The sequence below is a fragment of the Arachis ipaensis genome, chromosome B09 (genome assembly GCF_000816755.2).
Source record: "Arachis ipaensis cultivar K30076 chromosome B09, Araip1.1, whole genome shotgun sequence".
Classification (NCBI taxonomy): Eukaryota; Viridiplantae; Streptophyta; class Magnoliopsida; order Fabales; family Fabaceae; genus Arachis; species Arachis ipaensis.
In genome coordinates, this window is record NC_029793.2 from 33084179 (window position 1) to 33092349 (window position 8171).

General features: G+C 37.7%; 1 long non-coding RNA gene across 1 annotated transcript in view; it reads left to right on the top strand.

Moving 5' to 3' along the window:
* Positions 1-4050, top strand: part of LOC110266956 — a 17209-nt gene extending 13159 nt beyond the window's left edge. The window contains exon 4 of the long non-coding RNA XR_002354257.1: positions 4037-4050. This is a non-coding gene — a long non-coding RNA (uncharacterized LOC110266956). The remainder of the gene's footprint in view (positions 1-4036) is intronic.

Consider the following 8171-nt stretch of genomic DNA (forward strand, 5'->3'; position numbering starts at 1 on the left):
AACTTCAAAAGACATATGCACTGTTCAAGCATTCATTCAGAAAACAAAAAGTATTGTCACCACATCAAAATAATTAAACTCGTTTCAAGGATGAATTAGAAACCATGTACTTCTTGTTCTTTTGTAATTAAAACATTTTTCATTCAAGAGAGGTGATGGATTCATAGGACATTCATAACTTTAAGGCATAGACACTTAAATACTAGTGATCATGAAGACAAAAACATAAACAAACATAAAGCATAAAAATTGAAAAACAGGAAAATAAATAAACAAGGAGATTAAGGAATGAGTCCACCTTAGTGAGGGTGGCGTCTTCCTCTTGAGGAACCAATGATGTCCTTGAGCTCTTCTATGTCTCTTCCTTGTCTTTGTTGCTCCTCCCTCATAGCTCTTTGATCTTCTCTAATTTCATGGAGGATGATGGAGTGCTCTTGGTGCTCCTATCCTTAGTTGCTCCTAATAATTGTGTGGAGGAAAATGTATCCCCTGAGGTATCTCAGGGATCTCTTGATTTGTAATCAAATGTTCTACCACTGAGCTATATACCCTTGAGATGAATCTCTCCATCTCCTATGACTCGGGGGTGGAAGCTTTTGTCTTCCCTTTCCTCTTTCTAGAGGTTTCTCTGGCCTTAGGTGCCATCAATGGTTATGGAAAAACAAAAAAAACTATGCTTTTACCACACCAAACTTAGAATGTTGCTCGCCCTCGAGCAAAAGAAGAAAGAATAGAAGAAGAAGAAGAAGAAGAAGATATGGAGGAGATGGAGGGATGTGTGTATTCGGCTATATGGGTGGGAGTAAGTGGGAAAGTGATTTTGAATTTTGAAGGTAAGTGGGGTTTATGGGGAAGAGAGGATGGATGTGAGTGGTAAAGAGGTGATGGGAAAGAGGGATTGAGTTGATTGGTGAGGGGTATTTGGGGAAGAGAGTTATGAAAAGGTGTGAAGAGGAGAGAAGAAGTAGGTGGGGATCCTGTGGGGTCTACATATCCTGAGGAGATCCTGTGGGATCCACAGATCCAGTGGGGCCAAGGACTTTAATCATCCCTGCTCCAATTAGTCGTGTAAACGCCCTCTGTAGGCAATCCTGGCGTTTAACACCAGATTGCAGCATGTTTCTGGCGTTAAACGCCACTTCCATGCTTGTTTTGGGCGTTCAACGCCAGTCTGCAGCATGTTTCTGGCGTTGAACGCCAGTTTTCCTTTGGGGTGCATTCCTGGCATTTAAATGCCAGAATGATGCTTGTTTCTGGTGTTTAACGCCAGTTTCATGCTCTGTTCTGGCATTAAACGCCAACCAGATGCTCCTTACTGGCGTTTAAACGCCAGTAAGCCCTTCCTCCAGGGTGTTCTGTTTTTAATGTTGTTTTTCATTCTGTTTTTGAATATTTTTGTAGTTTTTGTGACTCCACATGATCATGAACCTAATAAAACATGAAATAACAAAGAGAAATAAAATAAAATTGATTAAATAACATTGGTTGCCTCCCAACAAGCGCTTCTTTAATGTCAATAGCTTGACAGTGGGCTCTCATGGAGCCACACAGGTGATCAGGTCAATTTTGTAGACTCCCAACACCAAACTTAGAGTTTGGATGTGGGGATTCAACACCAAACTTAGAGTTTGACTATGGGGGCTTTGGTTGACTCTGCAGTGAGAGAAGCTTTTCATTCTTCCTCTCCATGGTTACAGAAGGAGAACCTTGAGTTTTAAACACAAGGGAGTCCTCATTCAGTTGAAGGATCAATTCTCCTCTGTCCACATCAATCACAGCTCTTGCTGTGGCTAGGAAGGGTCTTCCAAGGATGATGGACTCATCCTCATCCTTCCCAGTGTCTAGGATTATGAAATCAGCAGAGATGTAAAGGCCTTCAACCTTTACTAACACGTCCTCTACTTGACCATAAGCCTGTTTTCTTGAGTTGTCTGCCATCTCTAATGAGATTCTAGCAGCTTGCACCTCAAAGATTCCCAGTTTTTCCATTACAGAGAGGGGCATGAGGTTTATCCCTGACCAAAGGTCACATAGAGCCTTCTCAAAGGTCATGGTGCCTATGGTACAAGGTATTAAGAACTTTCCAGGATCTTGTTTCTTTTGAGGCAATCTCAGTTGATCCAGATCACTCAGTTCATTGGTGAGCAAGGGAGGTTCATCTTCCCAAGTCTCATTATCAAATAATTTGGCATTCAATTTCATGATTGCACCAAGGTACTTGGCAACTTGCTCTTCAGTAACATCCTCATTCTATGAAGAATACTCATCAGAGCTCATGAATGGCATAAGAAGATTTAATGGAATCTCTATGGTCTCCAGATGAGCCTCAGAGTCCTTTGGTTCCTCAGAGGGAAACTCGTTATTGATCTCTGGACGTCCCAGGAGGTCTTCCTCACTGGGATTCACGTCCTCAACCTCCCTTACAGGTTCGGCCATGGTAATCAATTCAATGGCCTTGCACTCTCCTTTTGGATTCTCTTCTGTATTGCTTGGGAGAGTACTAGGAGGGATTTCAGTGATCCTTTTACTCAGCTGGCCCACTTGTGCTTCCAAATTTCTAATGGAGGACCTTGTTTCATTCATGAAACTTAGAGTGGCCTTAGATAGATTAGAGACTATATTTGCCAAACTAGATGGATTCTGCTCAGAACTCTCTGTCTTTTGCTGAGTGGATGATGGAAAAGGCTTGCTATTGCTAAACCTGTTTCTTCCACCATTATTAAAGCCTTGTTAAGGCTTTTGTTGATCCTTCCATGAGAGATTTGCATGATTTCTCCATGAGGGATTATAGGTGTTTCCATAGGGTTCACCCATGTAATTCACCTCTGCTATTGCAGGGTTCTCAGGATCATAAGCTTCTTCCTCAGAAGATGCCTCTTGAGTACTATTGGATGCAACTTACATTCCATTTAGACTCTGAGAAATCATATTGACTTGCTGAGTCAATATTTTATTCTGAGCCAATATGGCATTCAGAGTATTAATTTCAAGAACTCCCTTCTTCTGAGGTGTCCCATTACTCACAGGATTCCTTTCAGAAGTGTACATGAACTGGTTATTAGCAACCATGTCAATGAGTTCTTGAGCTTCTGCAGGCGTTTTCTTTAGGTGAATGGATCCACCTGCAGAAGTATCCAATGACATCTTAGCTAATTCAGACAGACCATCATAGAATATATCCAGGATGGTCCATTCTGAAAGCATGTCAGAAGGACACTTTTTGGTCAGTTGCTTATATCTCTCCCAAGCTTCATAGAGGGATTCACCTTCTTTCTGTCTGAAGGTTTGAACATCCTCTCTAAGCTTACTCGGCTTTTGAGGAGGAAATAACTTGGCTAAGAAAGCCGTGACCAGCTTATCCCAAGAGTTCAGGCTATCTTTGGGTTGAGAGTCCAACCACACTCTAGCTCTGTCTCTTACAGCAAACGGGAAAAGTATAAGCCTGTAGACCTCGGAATCAACCCCATTGGTCTTAACAGTGTCACAGATCTACAAGAATTCAGTTAAGAACTGAAAAGAATCTTCAGATGGAAGTCCATGAAACTTACAGTTCTGCTGCATCAGAGAAACTAATTGAGGTTTCAGCTCAAAATTGTTTGCTCCAATGGCAAGAATGGAGATGCTTCTTCCATGTAAATTGGAATTAGGTGTAGTAAATCACCAAGCATCCTCCTTACATTATTATTATTTTTTGGTTGCCATCTCCTCTTCCTGTTCAAAAATTCCTGTAAGGTTGTCTCTGGATTGTTGTATTTTAACTTCTCTTAGTTTCCTTTTCAGAGTCCTTTCAGGTTCAGGATCTACTTCAACAAGAATGTTCTTGTCCTTGCTCCTGCTCATATGAAAAAGAAGAAAATGGAAAATAATAGGGATCCTCTTTGCCTCGGTAGAGAGAGGTTCCTTTGTGTGAGTAGAAGAAGAAAAGAATGTAATGTAAAGAAGAGAAGAGGGAAAACTCGAACACAGAGAGGGAGGTGGTGTTCGAATTTTTGGATGGGAGAGAAGTGTTAGTAGATGAATAAATAAATAGAAGGAGATGAGAGAGAGAATTTCGAAATTTAATTAAAATAAAAATTAAAATTGAAAGTTAGATTTCAAAAATTAAAGTTGAAATTAAAATAAAATTAAAACAATTAGTTAATTAAAAAGGAATTTTAAAAAAGGAGAGAGGGAATTTTCGAAAATAAGAGAGAGAGGATTAGTTAGGTAGTTTTGAAAAAGATATGATTGAAACAAAAAGATAAGATTGACTGAAAAAGTTTTGAAATTTGTTTTTTGAAAAAGATATGATTGAAATTTTTAATTTGAAAAAGATTTGAAAAGAAAATTAAAAAGATTTGAATTTGAAAACTAAAGTTGATTACTTGACTAACAAGAAACTAAAAAGATACGATTTTAAAATTTAAAGATTGAACCTTTCTTAATAGGCAAGTAACAACTTGAAATTTTTGAATCAATCACATTAAATGTTAGTAACTAATTCGAAAATCATGAACTAAAATTAAGAAAAAGATTTTTGAAAATTAATTAGAAAAATTTTCGAAAATATTAGAAAGAAATTTTGAAAAAGATTTGATTTTTGAAAAAGATTTGCAAAAGATAGAATTTTTAAATTGAAAATTTGATTTGATTCATAAGAAACAATTAAATTTAAAAACTTTTTGACTAAATCAAATCATATTTTCGAAAATTTTGAGTAAAATAAGGAAAAGATATTTTTTTGATTTTTGAATTTTTAATGAAGAAAGAGAAAAACATGAAAAAGACTCATAACATAAAAATTATGAATCAAAACACACAATGTATGCAAGAACACTATGAATGTCAAGATGAACACCAAGAACATTTTGAAGATCAAGATGAACACCAAGACTTATTTTTGAAAATTTTTAATGAAAGAAGAACATGCAAGACACCAAACTTAGAAATTTTCAAACTTCAGAAACTAACAAATTAAAAATTCATATGAAAAACAAGAAAAGACACAAAACAAGAAAATATGAAGATCAAACAAGAAGACTTACCAAGAACAACTTGAAGATCATGAAGAACACTATGAATGCATGAATTTTCGAAAAATGCATAAATTTTTAGAAAAAAAGCAATTGACACCAAACTTAAAAATTGACTCTAGACTTAAACAAGAAACATCAAAAATGTTTTTGATTTCATGATTTTGTAAAGCTTTTTTTTTTTTTTTTTGAGAACATACAGGAAAAAGGAAGTAATGAATTCAAAGTCCTCAATCAAAATCCCATGAATCATACCAGGTTAGTCTAAAGCTTGATGGCCAGCCAAACTTCAGCATACCATTTTGAAACTTTAGAATTCATTCTTAAAAATTTTTAAAATAATTTTTGAAAACAAAGGAAAAAATTTTTGAAAGATTTTTGAATTTTTTTTTTTGAAAATAAAAAAAAAAGAAAATTACCTAATCTGAGCAACAAGATGAACTGTCAGTTGTCCAAACTCGAACAATCCCCGGCAATGGCGCCAAAAACTTGGTGTGCGAAATCGTGATCATTCCATTCCTTGGTAATGGCGCTAAGAACTCAATACGCACGTTCATGATCTTATATCTGTTTCACAACTTCGTACAACTAACCAGCAAGTGCACTGGGTCGTCCAAGTAATAAACCTTACGTGAGTAAGGGTCGATCTAACGGAGATTGTTGGCTTGAAGCAAGCTATGGTCACCTTGTAAATCTCAGTCAGGCAGATTAAATTGTATTAAGAAATTATAGTGGATGAAAATAAATAAAATATAAAATAGGATAGTGGTACTTATGTAATTCATTGGTGGGAATTTCAGATAAGCGTATAGAGATGCTTTCGTTCCTCTGATCTCTGCTTTCCTGCTGTCTTCATCCAATCAATCCTACTCCTTTCCATGGCAAACTTTATGTTGGGCATCACCGTTGTCGATGGCTACTTCCCGTCCTCTCAGTGAAAATGGTCCAAGATGCTCTGTCACGGTACGGCTATTCATCTGTCGGTTCTCGATCATACTGGAATAGAATCCATTGATCCTTTTGCGTCTGTCACTACGCCCAGCACTCAAGAGTTTTAAGCTCGTCACAGCCATCCCTTCCCAAATCCTACTCGGAATACCACAGACAAGGTTTAGACTTTCCGGATCTCAGGAATGGCCATCCATGGGTTCTAACTTATACCACGAAGACACTAATAACTCGGACTCGGTCCCCTATATTAGATATCCAAGAGATACACATTCAATCTAAAGTAGAACGGAGGTGGTTGTCAGGCACGCGTTCATAAGTTGAGAATGATGATGACTGTCACGATCATCACATCCATCATATTGAAGTGCGAATGAATATCTTAGAAGCGGAATAAGTTGAATTGAATAGAAAAATAGTAGTACTTTACATTAATCCTTGAGGAACAGCAGAGTTCCACACTTTAATCTATGGTGTGTAGAAACTCTACCGTTGAAATATACATAAGTGATAAGGTCCAGGCATGGCCGAATGGCCAGCCCCCAAAATATGATCAAAGGATCAAAAGATAATCCAAAGATGTAAATACAATTGTAAAAAGTCCTATTTATACTAAACTAGTTACTAGGGTTTACAGAAATAAGTAAATGATGCAGAAATCCACTTCTGGGGCCCACTTGGTGTGTGCTTGATGCACACAGAAACTTGTCTCTCAACAATTTTCCTTCGGCAAGTGTACCGAATTGTCGTCAAGTAAAAACTCACAATAGAGTGAGGTCGAATCCCACAGGGATTGATTGGTCAAGCAACTTTAATTAGAGGAATGTTCTAGTTGAGCGAAGCAGAATTTGGTTTGAGAGTTGTAGGAAATTAAATGGCGGAAAAGTAAATAGCAGGAAATGTAAATGCCGGAGGAGATTAGAAATGGGAATGGGGGAGATCAGAAATGGGGATTCATTGGGCGTAGGAGATGTTGCATTCTCCGGATCAAGTTCATTTCCATCTCTTCCTTAATCAATGCATTCATTGATCTCCTTGGCAATCTTAAGTGTTCGAATTCCAATTCCTTGGTAATTCAATCTCTCAAATCTTGATTAATAGCCAATTTCTTGGTCAATTGCTCATGAGAAGAGATGAAGTATGGTCACTGATTATACCACATGCATTCCTAAATCAAGTGTTGGTAGGATTATAGTCACCATACCCATCCAAACCCAATTCGGTCCAACATGAGAAAGCATTTCTAGCATGATCTCTTCATTCCTCTTCTAAGGTTCAGAAGAGATCCAAGTATGAATAGCTTTTTTTCCAAGATAACTACCCAATTGGATGAAGATTGAAAGCTTTCTAGTAAAATCAAGAGAAAAGATAGAAGAAGAGTAATGAAAATTAGTATTGATCCATCAAATTACAACAGAGCTCCCTAACCCAATAAAAGGGGTTTAGTTGTTCATAGCTCTAGAAATAGAAAACAAAGATGGAGAATACATCATGAAAACTAGAACTAGAAGTGCAGAGAAAGTAAATTATACAGAGAGTAGTTCTCAATTTCCAATTCCCCCAAAAGCTTTTTTTTCCTAATTCAAAACTACCCCTATATATACTAGTCTTCTGATCTTCTAGTTAGTTCTTCATGTCTTGGATATGGGCCTTTGGATCTTGAGTTTGAAGCAGTTATCTTCTGCAGTGGGCTTAGCTTTACTTGCAGAGAAAAAGTGTGAAGTAGGAATGGTCTTTAGCTCAGGACGTTAGTGACGTTAACGTTAAGTGAGAGTGTGGGTTCGAGAACGTTAGTGACAATCACCATTTTCACTAACGTTCCTCACCCAGGGATGATCCACATTAACTTCAACGTTAGTGGCACTAACGTGACCACTAACGTTGCCTCTTGGTCCTTCGCACACGTTATTGGGACTCAGCTTTCCCAATAACGTTGAAAGTCTTCCCTTCCCCATACGTTAGAGTCCACGTTAACTAGGTTAACGTGGCTCTTAACGTAAGCTTGCCAATCTTTCGAGAACGTTAGTGACACTTACCTTTGTCACTAACGTTCCAAGGTGCCCCTACTTCCCATGTTAGAGTCCACGTTAACTATGTTAACGTGGCTTCTAACGTGGTAATGATAGCCATCTCCAACGTTAGTGACAAAGGTGAGTGTCACTAACGTTGGCTCATCATCCTATCCTCAACGTTAGCTTCCACGTTAACTAA